General features: G+C 31.9%; 1 long non-coding RNA gene across 2 annotated transcripts in view; it reads right to left on the bottom strand.

Annotated features, from left to right (window-relative positions):
- The window catches only part of LOC128203758 (uncharacterized), a 340,403-nt gene that overhangs the window by 35,974 nt on the left and 283,727 nt on the right, over positions 1–20,702 (bottom strand). For both annotated transcript variants that reach the window (XR_008256036.1, XR_008256037.1), the window contains exon 9: positions 4,197–4,242. This is a non-coding gene — a long non-coding RNA (uncharacterized LOC128203758). The remainder of the gene's footprint in view (positions 1–4,196; positions 4,243–20,702) is intronic.

Genomic DNA, 20,702 nt, shown 5'->3' with positions numbered 1-20,702 from the left:
GTTGTTCCTTTAGCCGGTATTGAAATTGACTACAGAGTTATAAAACTCAAAACAAATCAATTTGCGACGTTTTTATAGACTTTTAGATATTTCATAGATAATTTATGCGAAAAACTACAGAAACAAGCTCAGTAGCAAAAAAAAACATAAACCCGGTTTAATGGCATTAGGTAAACGCCAAAGACATAGAACATATAAACAAAAAATACATAAAAGAAATACGGAAGAACAGCACAAAACTTCGCAAACAGCACAGTGCATACATAATATAAATATACAAAGTCAGATGTGTTTATCAAGGATTGTCGGATACCGCCTTGGAACGGTTAGTAAAATGTGAATTTACTGGGTTTTTTAACTAGTTTTCGTGCATAACCTCACTCATAATTCAACAACCTGAATACAGTAAAAATGTAAAAATTAAATTTTATCAAAATTGTTAAGATTATTGAAGTAATAACTAAAATCCCCATTTGAAACGGCCCCAGGTCCTAGAGCCCTAATCACCTCATGACAACCTAGTACTATAATCATTGTTAAACGGCAAACGTATCAAAGCTTAATACAAATATAAGCATCTTAAAGCCCTTAAATTAAACACTGTTATCACACTCATAATACAATCATTTTACATTGAATTTCACATATCAACATTCTAAGAATCAGTAATTAAAGTAACTGCATAATAACAGTCATTGATAACAGACGTATTTACAGGGTGGATATACTAATTATTACTGGGGTGTATTTTCATTATTTGTCTTCATTTGAATCTAAAAAGGATGTAGCTGATGGGCAATTACGTATGATCGAAAGATTGAATTAAGCTGCATATTGAATACAACCCCATGGCGCGTAATCTCTCTCTTCCGAACACGTTGTAATGAGTCGGTGAGAAAAACAAACTTTGTCATGAAGATAAATGTATCTGAGGGTCTGACCCTCGTTCTTTTGTGAGCGATAGATTTACTTATATGCGCTTGATTTTAGTTGGTTTGTCATAAATGAGAGACTAACTTTTGACGTCAATAGCATATGATTCATAGCGACATAAACCCGTTGTTCAAAGAGAGTATATGCCGCACTTCCGCTGAAGAATGCACGAGGAGTGCAAGGAATTACTTTCACCTTCATTAATTTCACCTTTCATTACAGTGATTTTGTTATAAATGATGAATGTGATTTATATTTACTGTTTGCTTGTCTATGACTTCGTCTAGTCGTTAGTAGTAAGCAAAAGAGACAGAACAATAAAAGTTTGTTATATTATGTCAATGAAAATTAGTGAAGGCGTTTGCTAAAGTATTTGTACTTAATTAATTTAAGCAACTCATGTATCATTAAAAGTCAACCTTTACTCGTACAAATCAAGAAATGTATTAAAGTCATTTTTTAAACAAAATAACAGCACGAATATTTGGGTTCGCATCACAATATAAATATATTCTTTTAAAATTGTTTTGAATCTGTTTGAGAGATTTGAAAATTTCAAATGGGGATGTCATGCATTTATAATCAAAGAAAGTGTTTCATTAAGATATTAATATTTATTGAGATAATTCTTCCTTGGACAAACCATGTTTTAAACTACATCGCATCCTTTAGCAGTTGTTGACGGTTCTTCAATTATGTTCTTGTAAGGTTTTGTGTTTATTTGTTTGGTCAACATAAAATAAAATATGTTATTAGACGGTTGCCAACAGTGTTCAAATGATTTAAATTTTGAAATTAGTGTGAGCAAATGTCTCGTTAAAAATAAGACACACTCTTAATTACATTAGTCAAGTCATTTCGATTAAGTTTTATTTCGCTGTTTTCTCGACCAAGTAAAAATGGGTAGACTGATTAGAATTCAAATCCTATTCATTCATTATAATTATGATGTACTTGTATGGTATAATTTTCATTACTATATGGAAGGTTGATAAAATAGTGTAACGATACGTGTAAAACACTATTTTAAAACAAACACACTTGCTCAGCTGTAATTCATACTTCAGTGGGCAAGGAAGATCACAGCATAGGAAGTTGAGTTCTCATAAGTTCCATGTAGTTTTGAAACTTTTAATAATAGGCCAAAAATATATATGCAATAAGTATTATATCAAATTATTTACTCTATAAAAAAGTAACAAAACAGCCGCTGCTGTGGTTTTTCAAGCCCGTATCAGCACAGAGGCATTTGTTAAATGCTAAATTTTGTTTTCCTGATGTTTATTAAAGTCTTTCCAAAGCGTACTATGTTTCCTAAATAAGTTATTTGGAATGAATTCAATTACTTATTAGTGTTTATATTCAAGATATTGCATGACTGCATTAATGCAAGTAATTTATAATGTCATTTCAGGCATAGAAATTCCTAGAAATCTCATGTTAAATCTGATTGCTGTTGCGTTCGATTAAATTTAAAACAGAGGAGTGCGATTAAATATCTATCAAAATTTCTATAGGACACTTTTTAAACCATTATCACGTCTTGATTTGTGTATAGATAGGCACACGTATTTACTTGCTATATCACAATACTCCCTATAGATTATGTCATACGGTATTGATTATAAATGTACGCATTTTTATGTCATAAAACTATAATTCTAACTGGAAGTACTTGCCATGATAACCATGCTTGTTTGCCAAATACATTTTCTGATAGTTTCGTCTGGTGTCGTGCATTTCCTTCAAAGGTTCAGCACGAGCATAAACAACGCTATATGGATGTAATTTGGTTTTCTCTTAATGTGTTGATCTTTACTAACACCTGATTATCTGCTTCACGTTGCTGTCACCAGACAAGGATAAAGTGACTTAAGGTAATGCTGAGATTTCCTTATTATTATTCCTAGCATAGTTGCTGTATCAGACTATAGGAATCTTTCTTGACATGCTTTATCCTACTTCATCCAACATTCAAGTTATTTACGACCTTAATCACGCCTCTTCACATATTGCGAATAACTCATATGAATTGTGTTGTCGACAGACTCATCTCCACACAATTTCATTAAAACTCATCCCTTTTATAAAAGCATAAATCATTTTGTGCCCTATTCATCAATTTGAAAGATGTTAGATATCACAGATATTTATGTCATGGTTATTAATTCTACTTGCAATCAATGTTAAGGGAAAATTTTATGTTTAATATCGTTAAAGATGTGGTTTATGTCATCCTCTAATCTTATTACATTGTTATAACAGATGCACCTGGACATTTCACATATTAAAGGATTCACTTTGCGCTATTCTGATTAAAGTTCATGGATTGCAAGTCTAATTTCCAGACCTTGTTTCGAGAGATTGGTTTTCATTCAAGATCTGATTAGAACAGTGTTTGCATATGGCTCATTGTTGCTTGCAATGCATTGGTCGGGATATGCAATGTTGAACGTGTGTATTTGCGGTTTGCGATATTTCTTTTTTTCCTTATTTAATTACAAATATCAAATAGCTGTGTATCTGTTTTTTTGTCATAATTAGTGGGACACATATGTTCAGGGATTATGCTTACAAATGTCCTGAAGTAGTTGCTTTCTGGACTCGAACACAGAAAAACATGTTTTCAATGTTTAAAAAAATAACCAAAACAGTATAACGTTTATGCTGTCCACTTAAAAACAATAATTTAAAGAATTATTATAGTTAAATGTTGAATTGAACGTAACAAGAACTTTTGTCATTTCTTTATGCAATAAGAGGTGTTTAACATACACTATTACTCACTTAAAGTAGTATCACAATTAAGTCGGTCCGTAATATTTTCCGAAAAGGATGCATATACGTTTATCACAAAAAATGGTTCTGATGAAAGATACCGTGATTAATTTGAATGAAAGTTACAGAAAACACGAGTTTTCAGACGTATGAATCATAATTGATTACTGTTATTTTTTCAGGACCCACCAGTCATATAATATTTGTGCGTTTTCAGCAATTAAATACACGGTTACAATCTTGGTATCAGTAATTAGTATGAGTGTATAATGAATTGAAATACACTATCACTTTAAAATGACGTGGATACATGATAAGGACAAAGGTAAATTTCAGTTTACACTTTAACAGTAAACTACTCAGACATGAACGATTCATGGCAAATAAATTCGAACTTTTTCAATATCTGACCTAAGCCGTATATAAAATGTATGTACATATGAAAAAGCAAAACTATATAGCACAAAACAAATACGATGACTTACATTTTGTGGAAAAGGATATCTAACCCATCTTCAGCCCAAGGTAATTCTGAAATTTTAGAAAATGATAATATTTAGAACGAGTCAGTTTCCCCCAAAACTGCACATTGAAGCATACATGTGCAAGGAACCTTTTCTGTCTTTAATAACTTAACGAAAAAACATAACAACACAACACATGCTTAATAATTGCACAATAATTGCATAATGATGCACAACGCATCAAGTAAGTTATCTAAGCATGTTAACCATGTAAAAACATATTATATATTTGTGAACCTGCTTAACATTCACTTAATTGTTATATTAAACATTTTATTGGAAAATCTTAATTTCATAAAACTTTCACAAAAAAGTAAATTAGTTAATTACAAACGATACCAAAAAAGGTTTTAAAAACAGAATGCATCAAGCCGGGATCACCGGTATTTGCAGGTAAGACCAGACCCACTACATCATAGAAACAGGTTATTGAAGAAGGTTTTATGAAATATATAAACAAATAAAACAATTTGTAATTTTGGGAAGGTTTGTAAGTTTTTAAGCAAAGGTATTTACATTCGCCGCATTTGTGTAAGAGTATGACCACCCATGTTAAAATGTCTTCAACGAGAGTTTACCGGAAACAAAAATTGACATTTACCCGTCTTTTACCGCAGCAAAAAAACGTAGTTACCGGAAGTAACATTAGCGACATCGATTTTGGACAACCACTATCAATTGTCGCCGACAAAGAATTGTCAACGACGATTTATCGATTGTACTCGATTATCGTTTCATCACTAAAATCACTAGTATCATGGCCTCTCAAAAACGACATATGTTCGTGTTTCGGGCGTGATTCTAAAAGTTGTAAACCGAAATATAAGGAAATTAGTATAAACTAACCATGCCTTTAGCTATTAAAAAATCACTGTGTATATTTATTGTCTACCAATGTGTTTTCACAATATAATACATTCACTAGGGGGAAAATGTGTGTAAAGGTAAATGATTACTGATGTAACGTCTTCAAATTGCCTGGAAATGATGGTAACGTATGACACTTATGTTACATATTTTACCGCCATCTTATCATGTCATGTTAAATCGCTATCATACTGTTTAGTTTCAAACATTTTGCAAAGTTGAAATGGCTTTGACCTGAGTTCATAGCATATATGTGTGGTATTAAGAGTACCAGAAATAAAAAAGCCTGGTAAGCGCAGATTGTTCATCCAAACAATATGGTAATTCGGGTAGTTCCCCCCACACTACTACACACCATTTTTTTCTAGATGTAGCTTTAAAATAATGCACTCATGGTGAGCGACTTTTCTATAACATTTGATTCTGATAGAGATTGAACAAATATTCATCTAATTGCTTGATAATTACTAAGGTAAAAACATCTTAAGTGCAGCTTGAAAACACATGTTATATCATAGACATACATTGATTAGAATTTGCTTCAAGACTGAGTAGCTGAAACATCAGGTATATTCAGTATGAAATACTTAGGCCATCAGTTTACAATCAGGCGGTCGTAATTGCTCTGGAAGTATTTAAAACACATATTTATTCCTCCAAAATTAATATCATTATAGAAAACATGACATTTGTATGGAATATCCATGTTCATAACATTTATCCATGTTTTATTATTCATTCCAGAATTATCCACCAATACTCCTTGACTTGAGCCTACAGCGACATACTGTCTGGAATAAGTAGTGTGGTTGTATTTGATTTATTATTCTCCATTAGAGTTAACTTTTTTGGCTTCAAAAATGCTCAATGAAAGAACGATACTTCATATAATCGTACACGTTAATGAATCTTGGTTTCAATCCATTAGTGTTGTCTTTCTTTTCTACAAATCAAAGACTAGGTAAATCTATTATTTTCATATTAGGTGATTGTATAAATGTTTGCATTTAGGTTTTATTTGATTTTTTAACATGTTTGATAACAAAGTTCGTATATTGTTTAGGTTTGTTAAAGTTCCATTAAGGTTAATTTTAAACCATTTCAAGGAGTTGATTTCCTCAACTTAAAAGGATAGCAACACCTAAGTTTATTATTGGCTATACAGATAAGATAATATACAAAACATAAACAGGAACGGACAGAAATCATGATTCGTTTGTTTATCTTTCTTCCAGATATGCCTAGATATATTTCTATAAATGTGATAATTATATTTTCAAAAGGAAGCGAGCTGATATGAATTTTATCAATGATTGTTCCATTCAGTATCTTTCTTTTACTTCCTTTCTTTATACTTGCACAGGTGAGAATTTCGACTAAAATTGCAAACTACGAAATAGAAAATCTCAAACGAGCTAAACAACCAACAATTGAAGGTTGACCCCAAAATACTTATTAGTCGGGAATAATATAATAATTAATATAAAAACATGTTGTCGATTAATTAAGCGTCATTCATTATAGCAATAAAATATAACATTATGTTTTAAATTTACAATAATAAATGGTTAGACTAATGGACCTAAGGGTATGTTGGGCCTGTAGAGATGTTTACTCCTTTTGCTTGTGTAAGCACTTATACAGGTAAAAGTATTGTTTCCTTTAGTTTTGTTTTAGTAATTGTTTGTAGTATGATAGCTTATAACTTCGATGTCGTGTTGTATAGTTCTTGAGAAAAAGAAGCAGAAATAATGCCAATAACGTATTTGACAATCATACGCGTTTTCGCGTATTGCTCCAGCAACATAAACAGTCACGTGTAAAGCTGAAGGCAAAATCATCACAATTTAAGAATGCATGGTGTGAATTTAATTGTCATTTTTCGTGAGCGTGTTTATATTCCCCCATTTTCGCTCTCGATTTTGCATTACCCAGAAACACAAACAGTTAACCAAGGAGCAGGTTTCGCATTTCAGAGTTTCCGGATCGCTACACGAGCACGAACAAAACTCGACATATACTTCGAGGAGCCTTTATATGAGTACGCTGCGCAAGCACATAAAATTGTTACGATTTGGCGCATTTTTAAGTCATGCAACCCGAAAACACGACAAATTAGCAATTGTTTCTTTTTCGCTTGCAATGTAAAAGTGCAAAAACGAAAATGTCGTTGAATCGGCAATATGTATGACATTGCAGAGATCGGCCAAGAAAGTCTAAGTCTTATTAAGAGTACAAAGTAGTGTATGTCATTGTGTATAAATTCCAGAAAGCGTGATGAATTAAATATCACTTTTTTAGCAATTGACTATTTTCTCTAAGAGTACATTAACAGACAATATAACAGTACCCACGTCAATAAATCTTAGTTAATTCATTAAGGCTGTTTGTTTCAATATTGTTTGCATTCACTCCCAGACTGTTAAAAACAATTTCAGGAAAATTCCGTTTTACCATACGGTGTAACGTTTCATCTTCATTTGCAGCTAACCGGAATCTAACATATCACAAGTGACAAATTGTCTATTGCATGCATGGCACAAACACTCGTAAATAAAAGTCCAGACAAACAAATGTTGAGCGACTGAAACAATAAATAGATCTTCAATTTTTGCTGACAAAATGATTAGGGACGACAACATCGCGAGCTGTTTATGACGTTTGATTAAACGATTTGACATTTAAAGCAGATAGAAAGCATGAAGGACAGTTCTAGCGAATCATATTTGTTATATCTAATTATATACATTCTTTTTTCGATTTTGCAAACACAATTGGTCACTTACCATTACTTTCATCTTTAAAATTGACGTGCTACGTTCTCTCGCGAACGCGCATTTTCTGAAATTATCTCATTTTTCATACAGATTTTGTTCTTTTTTTAAATTAATAAAAACACATGAACACACTGCTTTTCAATCTTTGATATCACTCACTCGAAGGTTTTGGTTTGATTGGTCATTCAACGGCTCTTACAGAGCGTGTTAAGACAACCATGAATAACTACTTGATGTTATGTATCAAGTAGAACATAAGTGGGGATACTTTTGCGAAATTAAACAATATACTTAAACCTATTATGCTTATTGTAGTTCGTGAAATTAGACAAACTTGATTCTTCAATTATATAATTTCTTTATAAAATGCTCTCTGTAAAAACTTTAAAAATATTCAAATTAACATTTTGTTACTTTTAAATGAAACTTCACAAGTAGCAATTTTTTGTAGCAATGACGAATGGATTACTTAAAAGAGATAAATAATGCACTCATAGAAAACCCTTTTCTATATCTTTGATTCTGAAAACAATTACCAAATATTCATATAAATGCTTGAACAGTATCTTATCATAAATAGAATCCAAATTATAGCTTGCAACTATTCGTTATACCATAGACATACTTTAATGCATATGTGTTGCAAAGAAGCAGTAATTGCAAACTTGTCTAAGTTTTGTTATGAAACACATTGGTTATCATTATATAATCTTTTGTCGGCAACAACATCACTTTCTCCGTCACACTTCTACAAATAGCGCAGTAATGTTTCCGGTGTATCTAAACAAACAATCAGTCGTTCATTATTTTGGAAAAATATATCATTCACATATCTATCGGTCCAAAAATAATAGCATTACAGATAACATGACATTTGTATGGAATTTCCATGTTCATAAGATTGATCCATGTTTTTATGATTTAAAAAATAGACACAAATATTCCGACCTGTTTCAACGGCGACATATTGTCTGGAAAAAAGTTGTGTACTCTCATTTCATTCCTTTTCTTCCATTCGATTATAAATTTCTGGTTTAAAATCGTTTTATGGATTAACTTACTTGAATAGATTGTAAACGTTCAAGAATCTAAGGTTCAATTCATTAGTTGTTTTTAGTTTTCTTTAGAATCAAAGTCATATATGTTGAAATAAGTTGTAAAAATTATATAGTTGAATTATTTTTACGTTTCTCATATTTTTAATGATTTGTTTTATATAGTATAAGCACTTAATAACGTTTAATAGACTAGTTGATTTGTTCAACTTATATGAAACAAACAAGATATGGTACTTAATAATATTGTAACGTAAAAGTTGTGACTTGTTTTTTGTATCTTTCTTCCAGAAGTGCCAAGATATTATTCTATAAAAGTAATAACAATATTATCAAAATTAAGAGTGATGATTTTAGTTTTATTACCAATTCTTGCTGAATATCTGCTATCTTTGATATATCAATTCTCTATTTACACGGGTGGAAATATCAAATACCGTATGAAATAACGAAATAAAAATTCAGAGAAAAGCTAAGAAACCGACAATTGAGACGTAACATAAACCAAGCAAAAAGTTCGTTTCCGTTTTCTAAACTGATCTTCCTTTTTGTCACCTGACTCAAATTCATTTATTGTATTTTATTTTTAGTATTGTCTTCGCCGTTTGTGCATCATTTCGGTAGTTAATAGCACTGAAAAGAAGCGTTTATAAACTGCTTTGTAGAGAACTTTCCTTTAGGTATAAGCTGAAAAAAATGGTGACGGTTTAAAGTCTAAACGTGACATTACTACACCGATGAACCCCATAACAATTATATCTACAAACTCTATTAGTTTGACTTTGAAATCAAAAACAAACCCTTCTTTATTTTTTTTTCTGTTTGATTGAACACTTATATGAAGGGTCACCACCAGATTCAACGAGATTCAACGACCATCACAAATACACTTAGCAAAAAAAAAACGTTCACGTATTTAAATCGGGGCTGCCACCTCGGAACGATCAACGACGTTTTAAGGATTGGAGAGAGTCGGACTGGTTATATTAGCAAATATTGTTACGGGGTTAGTGCAACTGCTGTAAGAGATATTTGTTTCAAGTAGTATTTTCGTAATTATTAAATAGTATGAGTAGTAGGATGGCTGATTCATTTATAACCTTTTTTAGGCTTACCTGTGTGATAAAAAATTACCAATGGCCTATTAAGCGACATTTTGAGTTTTCGCTTAATGGCCACGACAACAATAAAACGAGTAAAGATGACTGTGAAAGTCGCTAGATCTAAGGGTGAAAACACTTCATAACCATAAACGGATTTTTTTTTGCGTTGGTAGGTATTGTTGATATGGCGTTACGCACTAACGCAACTATTTGACAACGTAGTAGTTGGCAAAATGTGCAGATCCGACCCACAACAGGAACACAAGCAAACAAAACAAAGTAAAATGCAAGCTGTTTTTGTGTTTGGTAAATTGAAAATAAAAAATAAAAAGGTAACTCTGTGCGCTTTTATACGGATACGCACCACGCGATTGAAACATGAACACATGAAAGCAGCAATTTGACGCATCGACTTAAGCAACCAGAATACACGACCAAATAGGCGCCCGTCAACTCAAAGATAGACAAAATGGCAATTTGTATTATATTAGCTTGTCAGTGCAATTTAAGGACGGAATTGAAATATTCTCAAATCGGCAATTTGTTGCTTTATACTCGCTTGCCTTTACATAACAAAAACATGCCAACACGAAATGGTAGATATCAGCCAACTAATTCAGTAGACGTAATAATAGTACAATTGGCAGTACGTCTTGGTCTAATAATTCCAGAAATCGTGATGAAATGCAAATCCATGGGAGGAACATTAACTGACAAATTAAGTACAGATTGCAATATTTCTTGTGAATTCATTTAGGACGATTTCCTTCAATATTTTTAAGATAAACCTCTCTGACCTTTAAAACATTATTCCTGACAAAATCCGTTTACACATGCGGTGTAAAGTGTCATCTTCAATTAAATCTAACCGAAATTTAACAGTATCCAAACTGACAACTTGGCCAATGCATCATTGTGCCAGACACTTACTCGTTGATAAAGGTCCAGACAGGCAAATGATAAACAACTATTAACAATAAATGCAATTTGTGCCAAAATGATCAGTAACGAGTAAATGCCACGTTATTTATTACGTTTTTGGACGATTTTACATTTAAAATGGATAAAGGAAGACTATAGCGAGGTTTCTGGTGCTGAAGGTAGGTGGCAATATCAGTCAGGCAAAGTTTCACCAGATCCCTTACCAATACTACTACCAATGATCGTAGCCTTCTGTGGCAAATGTTCTTTCTGCATGCACGTTTTAGTTTTCTTATAAGCAAAACACACCAACAGTTTCAGCTTTTTCAAACAACTCCACAAGGGTGAATTCACTCGAATGATTTTAATTGATGACTTATGTTTTTGTCATGTAACTAAAAGTGTGGATAATTTACGAGGTGTATGTCAGACAGATTTTATCAGAGGGGTCCTGTTATATTTTACAGTTGGACAGGAACTTAAGACAGAATATATTCATCACACCTGAATCACGAATGCGTCATAGTATTTATGATGAAGACGTGATGAAGACGGCTTAAATAGTTCATTCATGATGGAATTGAAGTGCTTTCGTGTCCTTTTACAAATGTACGTGTATTAGATCAATAGCATTATTTAGAACATAGTTGAGAGGGTATCACTCAAGATTTATGTTTGTTTTACATTTGTATATATTAATTTTGAATAGGAGTGTCACTTTAAGCAATTAAAAATAGTTAATGCTATGAATGTTGTTGCTGTTGCTGCTGACTGTGCTATGTAAAAACGCTTTTAGAAACTGAATTTTACCATCAACTACTTGGTCCTTTTCATTATCAATACTGGTCTACAAAAAAGGTATTTGGAAATAGTTATAGAAACACTAACTGTCAAAATGACTCCTAATTTCACCCGTCCATGTTATCGAAACACTTATGTAGAAGATCGGCAATAATATGACTTCAATCTAGATCATGGATAAAGAAAAACACATCATGGAAATTGTAATTACTTCCACACAAAAAGTCATATCTTTGAGTGCAGTGAAAACATAAATCATCATTAAACATATAAAATATAAGGACGAGCATTACTTTTTCCTTTCGTTCCCTTTGTACTTGTCATTAAGGGATTAATTATACGGCTCTTAGACTGCGTTGTAAGTGTCAATAGTTCTCTGATTTACTTTAACTTTGTTCTGGTCTTGAGAGGATCCATATTGCCGTGGTATGAGTACATTTACCAGGATATCCAGGTTTTTTTGGTTCTGATCCTGAATGAAATGTGGAGATCAGTTGAGGAAATTATTCTGTGCTGCACTGTAATGCGTGATGTTGAATGATGTTACATGAGGTTACGGTGATTAATCTCTTACTGTAAGAAGTTAATGATTTTTGAGCATTCGTTCTATTTTTTCTTCCGTTCTTTCGTACTTTGAATGGCTTAACAGGAATGTATTAAGTCAGAAACTAGAATTATGCATTATTCCGAACATGTGTAGATGTATTATGCATACATATAAGCATATCGAGAAATTCCAGTCTCGTGTCTTATTTATTACATGTTTTGTTTCATCGGTAGGATAGGTAATCAGCCTTTTTCTTTCTAAAGCTGAGCAGAATAAAGTGTGATGGATCTCGGTCGATAAATATCGCCTACGGTGCGAAGTTCCATTTTCTTTATTATAAAGCCCTGCAAATGTTTATGTGTTCCAATGGTTAGATATGCTCTTAAAGGAATTAATTGACTAGATAACGGCATTTATTCGATGTTTCCTGTTGGGTACTCCGAATTAAACCATGACACAAGAGCAAACTATCATCAACGATATTATTAACATTATGTTGTTTTATTTGTCTAACAATTATTGGAAAAATGTAATAAAACATCATTAAAAATACTTTATCTTTTTCATAAATGTGGATTGAACTGAACTTGATTCCTACCAAATTACAAACAGTTTTAACATTTGGTAATCTTATTATAAAATTGAACAAATTTCCCAATCAACCCTCGTTTACGAACATCATTAATAGACATTCCTTCACGCGACAGCCTGGGATTCATATGAATATGTTTAGTTTGATGAAGATGCATGATTTTAATGTATTTCTACCAATTTACAAACGTTTTCGGCAGTATTAGTTCTTCTAAAGGTAACATTCAGAAAACATCCGGATACCACTTCGTTTAAATCATCGTTCATGACACAACATTTATAGAGACAGATACTGAACTAATAGATAAATGGTATCTATAGAGTAGTTCTGACAACGATTAAACAAATACGTTTCTAACTGCTTGATAACTATTACAGCATAGGTAAAACACTATCCAAAGTACAGCTTAAAACCATTTGTTATAGTATAGATATACGTTTATGCGAATTTGTTTTGACTTCGTAGCTGAAAAATTCACTTATGGACGTTTTGATTAGTTCAACTGAAATGGAATCAATATATTGGTTAATCATAAACTATACATATTATACTAAAGTTCAAATATGATATGATACACGATAATACGGTTAATCAGAGTTCATGACTTGTTTTTTATCTTTCTTCCGGAAATGCTTATATTTCACAATATACATATTATCAAAAGGAAGCGCAGACTGATATGAATTCAAACACTAATGATTAATTCATCTCACCAGCGTTGTTATTACTGTATATATCTTTACAAGTGTAAAAACAATCAACCAATATATTTGATAATGTAAATATAAATATAAATATAAATACCGACACGAGCTAATCAGCCAACAATGACGAAAGGCGTCTGATCAGACCGTAACTTTTTCCATTTTACCGTCACCGGATATTTTCTGTAGACATTTTTTCTTTCTCCTTTTCAGTAATTCTTTTGGTAGTTTATAGGCCGAAAAGACGGGTTATTGTGATGTTTTAAAGAGCTTTCTAAATAAGGTTGACGGTAACAATATGACGACGGGTCGAAGTGTAAACATGACATTAATGCACCGATATACTCCTAAACAATAAGACCCATCCATTTGTTTGACTTTGAAATCGGAAACAAAAACTGAGTTTGGCCTTACTGTGTTCTTGAATCATTAAACATTAGGAGCAAAAGCCGTAACCACAATCAACGAGAAACACATAAATAAAAACACTCCGAATAGCCTTTTTGGCGACAATTTGCGTTTTCTCCTTTTTTGCCGACAACGCGAACACGCTTAAACTGACGGGAGCAGATTTAGTGAATTCTCGCATTTCTGCCTGGTCACTCGGAAAGTAAAAAAAAATCAACAAGTAGCTCTGGTGCACATATACGTGTAAGCACCTCAAGTCACGAAAACATTACAAAGAAGTGATTTGGCGCATTTCCGCCGTATGCAATCCTAAAGCAGGACCAAGTAGACAACCCTTACTGCAAGAACAAGAACAATTTGAAGTTTGTTTCGCGTCGCTTGTCAGTGCAATTTAAAAGCGAACACGAAAGTGTCGCCAAACCGGATTTTATTTTAAAAAATGCGTTCTTGCTTTTTTCACAGAAGTAAATGCCAGATTTCTATGGCATAAATCAGCCACCATATAACTTAAAGTTAAACACTTTAATAGTACAGACGATCGTATGACTTTATTAATTAATTCAAAATGTTCTTTCCAGCTAATTCCGTTTAAACATGCGATGAAATGTTCATTTTCATTTGAAGCTAACAAGTGACTAATTATTCGATGCCTGAATGGCCAAGACACTCGTAAATAAGGGTCCAGACAGACAACTGTTTAACACGTATAACAATAAACGGAACTTAATGGAACAATTAATGCTGACAAAATGATCAGAAACGAAGATATCGCATGCTCTTGTGACGCTTGATTTAAACGATTTCACAAAAAAAGTAGATAAAGGATGACCTAAATCGCATGGTGGTACTAAACAAAGGTTGCGATAACGTTAGAAATCAAAATAACGTATGTTTTATATCTAAGTTTATACATGGTATTATTATTATTACAATTATTACTATAATTATAATTTGTATAATTATCACTAATATTATAATTATTATTATTATTATTATTATTATTATTATTATTATTATTATTAATATTATTATTATTATTATTATTATTATTATTATTACAATAATAATTATTATTATTATTATCAATATAAGTATTATTATTATTATTATTATTAATATAAGTATTAGTATTATTATTATTTTGATCATTCCGTTGTTTTGTACAAAGGAATACTTTATTTAAATGTTATAGAAACATGATCGCTTACGAATAACGCGATCTTCGGTATCGCTTTATTATATAGTGTCGCCGCAAAAGCCTTTTAACTTTTCTTCAATATAAGGGTATTCTATACGTTCCATACATCTTATAAGTGCCTTTTCAAATATTTTATTTCAATATGAGGTATGGCAGTGACGTTGCTTTACCAGCTCTTAAAACATCAGGTGTCATACACATTTCATTTTCTACAATAACAACAACATATAGATGTTTTTAAACCTTTTAATAAACTGCATTTCATTATACTCTATTTTTTATTTTTTGTTTAAATTATTGACAATTGTTTTAACGGCTCCTACATAGCGAGAACCAAATGAGGTTGGGGGTTGTGTTCACTTTACAGTCGAAACTGATTTAGATTCTTTTAATGTGAATGAAAATTGAATAACAAAAGTGTTAATGGTATTCACAAAGATGCCACAAATAGTTATGAATTTGTATGGTTAGATTAAAGTGTATTATCTTCGCACTTACATAAATGTACGTATATGAAATAACCGTACAGCTTTAGGTCATGTGTATGACTGTATATGTATAAATTGTATTGATAGGATGAAATGCAATCCTAATCTGTACTTTCTTAACTGTTTTTTTTTTGTTAAATTAGCTTGCATTACTATGGTTTGATGTGTCTATCAATTACCACGATTACCACAAGTTGCTTTCCTAACTAATTAAAACTGTGAACACCTTAACCATTATAATAAATTGATTTAGAACCCCCTGAGTGTTATTTCAATTTAAAACAGTTAATGAAATAGAGGTAATTGTTGAGGTTGTTGACTTGAGTTCTATCAAGAGCTTTGAATAATGTATTGCACCACTGACTAGTTTGATCCACGCGTTCATCAATACTGGAAGTAAACGTATTTGCCAAACGTGATAATTGTTATAACTCAAGCTTCCATCCGTTTCCTTTATCAGAACATCGATGTTGACTGTTAGCGTTGATATAACACTTAAAATAATGGAAAGTGCAGCACACATTATACTCCACAGAAAAAACACACACTTCATTGAATGCAGTGAACAAACAATCATCATAAAACTTTTAAAACAATGCGAGGATCATAACCCTTTATTTTTGGTGTTGTATATTTGTCATGAAAGGGAATCGCCATATGTCTCTTAGACTAAATTGTAAGTGTCAGTAGTCCTTAGATTTACTATAATAATGTCTTGCCCCTTAATGGATCCACATCGCCGGGGTAGGGGTATTTACGCTAGGATATACTGACTGTTTTTTGTATCTGATCCTGAGTGTTAATTAGTGATCATCTGGGAGCACTGAGTTGCACTGTTGTGCGTAATGTTCAATGATATCGCATACGGATACGGTGATTAATTTATTACTGTATGATGCTTAGCAGGGTTTGTTCGCATTTATGTATTTCGTTATGCGTGTTTGTTGAGAATTTTGTACATACTATAATAGGATGGGAAGTGTGATTCTATTTGTTTAACATAGTCATAGTAGTGGTTTGCATAACTATAACTATCTATGCGAAATTGGTTGTATGTGTTGTATTATCGGGCGTCTTTAAAAAAGATGTGCGGTTATAATCGATTTGAACTTGATCAAGAAATAACAAATACACAGATAAGCTCAATTTTACAAGTTAGCAAATTTAAGACAATAAGTATTTATTTGTTATCTTTCACCAGGAAATGCCTAGATAAAGATGTTTAATAAAACTGATAATTATATATCAAAAGGTAGCGGGCTGATAAACTTTTTATCAGCGATGATTATTCCTTCTTTTATATCTTTTGTTATTTCCTTTGTTCATATTTACACAGGTGAAAATATCGACCAATATATTTAATTATGAAAGGTTATTACATAGAAAAACATAGCAGTCTACAAATTTATATGCGTAATAAAAAGAACGAAACACGTTGTCCAACATAAGTTAACTTGTTTTATCCTTCCCTCGACATGTACCTCTGGGTGACTCTATGATTAAGATCACATCAGAACGAAAATTTAAATAATTACAAAGTAGCCATTCGGAGCATTCCCGCCGTGGTAACCGTAAAACAAGTCCAAGTAGACACCCCTCAACCCGAAAACAAGTACAGTGGCAATTATTTCGACTTCACTTGTCATGGTAATTAAAAGGGACTAGACACCAAACGGTGGTTCCAAAAGCAGCAAATACAGCATTTCATCGAAACAAGCCTAACATTGTCAATGTTAGCTAGTTTGAAGCCGGTTATACATCGCTTTACATAATTAAAAGAATATTTGTTTACCCGTTTAAGAGTAGCTCATTATGCGTTCATAGTTTATAGTGTGTTTATTTAGCATGTTAAAGTATATTGATTAGTACATACACATACAATAACGCTATTTTTAACTGGTATAAACATTGTAGACAAACCTAGTAAATTTCGAATAGGAAAAATTCGCAAAATTTGCTTAGTATTATTCAATATGTTCTTTACAACGATATCACTTTAATGTAAGTTTCTAATAATTTTTTCTTCCAATTGTATCATCTGGAGTCTAGTCCCTTTAAGTGCGAAAAACGAAAAAAATCCTGAAGGCGGAAATTTGTTGTTTTGAACAAAAACACCAGCACAAAATGGCAGAAATCAGCCAACATTTTTAGTAGGCATACTTGAAGTATAAACAATCGTATGTTTTGATGAATTTACTCTAGAAGAAAGAGAAGATGGCATATCCTATTAAGACGTAGTTTCCCCCTGAATATTTCTCATGGAAATGCATTTATTAACACATCAAGAGTGCACAAGCCAACACGTCTTGTAAATTCATTACGGACGTTTTTTTTTTGTCATTTTATGTAGTGTAATTCCCAGACTGCTTATACATAATTCCTAATAAATTCCGTTTAAAATGCAATGGAAGGTTTCACTTTCATTTGAAGCAAATCGCAAACCTTACATTATCACAAATGACAACTTGTCCAATGCATGAGTGGCCCAGACACTCGTAAATTAAAGTCCAGTCAGACAACTATTACAATAAATTGAATAGATAATAATACTGACACAACGATCAGAACCAAAGATATCGCATGGTGGTGATTAAAATGAAGACAATGGATTTCATTTATTTTTATGATTGTATTGGACAAAGGTTAACATGGTGAAAACGAAAACTGTTTACATGATATTATTATCATTGTTATTAGTGTATTTTATTGATCAGTCATTACTTTTACAGTGTTGACTTAAGTAAGCTAAATTGCTTTGTAGAAGTATTCTGCACCGTTGACCTTTTTTTGTATTCGTTTTATTATCAAGCAACGAAGGAATTTGGAATTTTCTTTAGCTCTAAGAATAATCAAAATGACCCTACATTCAAACCGCCTTCTTAGTCCAGATCGTGGAAAGGGTATCACACAGTATGGAAATGACATTGTCCTCAACAACAAAACACATTTTCATAAAGGGCAGTTATATAAAATAGAAATCCTAGAATATATACAAAAACATGAGGAGCATGATACTTTTCTTTCGAGCGTTGTATATTTGTCCTGAAGAGAATCGTCAAACATCTCTTAGACTACATTGTAAGTGTCAATAGGTCTGGTTTAATATAACAGGGTATTGCTCTTGAGAGGGTCCGTTATGCCGGGGTATAAGTACTTAAGCTCAAAATATTTTTGGATCTTTTCCTGAATGTAAGTTAGTGGTCGTCTGAGGTATTTATGGAGCTGCACTGCTTTGTGAAATTTTTATATAACGTTACAGTGATTAAACTAATATTGTAAACACTAAGTGTATTGTATTAAGCATTTTTTTCTCATTTTGTCTTGCGTTATCTGTGTTGGTTAAATATTTGATCCATAAATATATAATAATTCATGATTATATTAAATGCATATACGTGATGTATTATTATGCATTCTCACATGTATATACAGTGCCTTAATTGTTATACGTTTTGTGTGTTAGGGGGTGGGTAGGTTTTAAGCTTTCAACTCAAGCGAATTATTTTGTCCTGAGCAGCAGCTAATGGTAAAAACTCATATGAGTTGTCCACAGGTTACCATCAATCTAGTTTGCACTTTGAAATGATATGATTGATAAATATTAATTTTTGGACTAATCAAAAAAAAATGACCAACTTTTATCAAACCGAAGACTTAACCACTTTTATACAATAGATTGCAGAACGTTTATAATGCGATAAATTTCGGTCAGAAAATATCATCTAGAAGGAGCATTTTTATTTGTTTCATTGGTTTAATATTCGTAGCTATTACTTCATCTCTGGAATCGACAAGAAACCCGTACCGATGTGAATGAAGGCATTTAATTTGACATTTAACTGCAATTTCGAAGAGAAAATAGGCGCGACGTTTCTTTTCTCATAGATATGATTTAAACATTAATTGAATCATTTAGTTATTACTTTATGGCAGGTGCCAATTAGTTTCTGAGACTGCTGTTTTTGTACTTTCGATTTATCTTGGTTCCTCCAACGGCTGTTCTCTGGGTTTTCAGACATTATCAAGATCGTCTAGTAGACACACTTTTAAGAAAAAACTAAGTTGCACAAGGCAAGGCTATATACAGCACATTTACAAAGAATACAATGTCTTTCAGCGTGTTTGTAATATTTGCACAGACACAGTTAACATTTTAATTATATTACTTTTTTGCGTTAAGATTAGCATGTTGATCACCAGACTCTCTTCGGTGTATTTCCAAGATATTTCCATCTGGGAATCAAATATAAAACATTTTATGATTCTATCCTGATACAGATAATTATCAGGGGATGTTTTGCTCTCAAAACAATTTTCATTTCAATTTTAACTCTCGTTTTAAAAACGTCCACAGAGAAGCGGAAACCTAGCAGTTTGCACATAATGACAGAGACGTCTATGCTCATCTAAGGGACTGAGTAGTTTTGTTTTTATTAATAAACTAGGCCAATTTGGGCATCAGTTTTATAGAGAAAAGGTATAAAGAATAAACACAATGATGTATGGGAATTTATTACAATACAATTAAGTGATAGCGCATATTTGCATACAATTCATAAAAAAAGAAAAAGAAACTGTACTATTTAGATAATTGTAAGAGTCAAGTAGAAAGGTAGTGTGTTTTATTATGCTGTTTAATTTCAACTTAACTAGAAAGTTTAAAAATAGGGATTCATTAACAACTTGTATTGTTGTTATCACAAAAAAGGCAAGTTTTAGATTTTAAGATTTTTATGTCAATACTTTGAAAGAGTTTTGAACGTTTTGAGTATTCTGTCGTTTTAGATAATGGTAAATGTGTTTATTTGTATCATAATTAAACTATGTCCATTGGAAAGTGTAATTTAGTTCACCTAAGTTATGTTTAGAGCACAAGTGATATATTCTGGAGTTGCTCTCTTCATTGTTTGATGATTAATTTATCAGAACGATACAAGCTCGTGGTCAATATTGTCATAAATGTAAATAAAATACTTATTTATTTTTGTTACAAATATTAAGATGAT

The sequence above is a fragment of the Mya arenaria genome, chromosome 9 (genome assembly GCF_026914265.1).
Source record: "Mya arenaria isolate MELC-2E11 chromosome 9, ASM2691426v1".
Classification (NCBI taxonomy): domain Eukaryota; kingdom Metazoa; phylum Mollusca; class Bivalvia; order Myida; family Myidae; genus Mya; species Mya arenaria.
The sequence above is the reverse complement of the archived record's forward strand: the minus strand, read 5'-3'. Positions and strand labels throughout refer to the sequence as shown.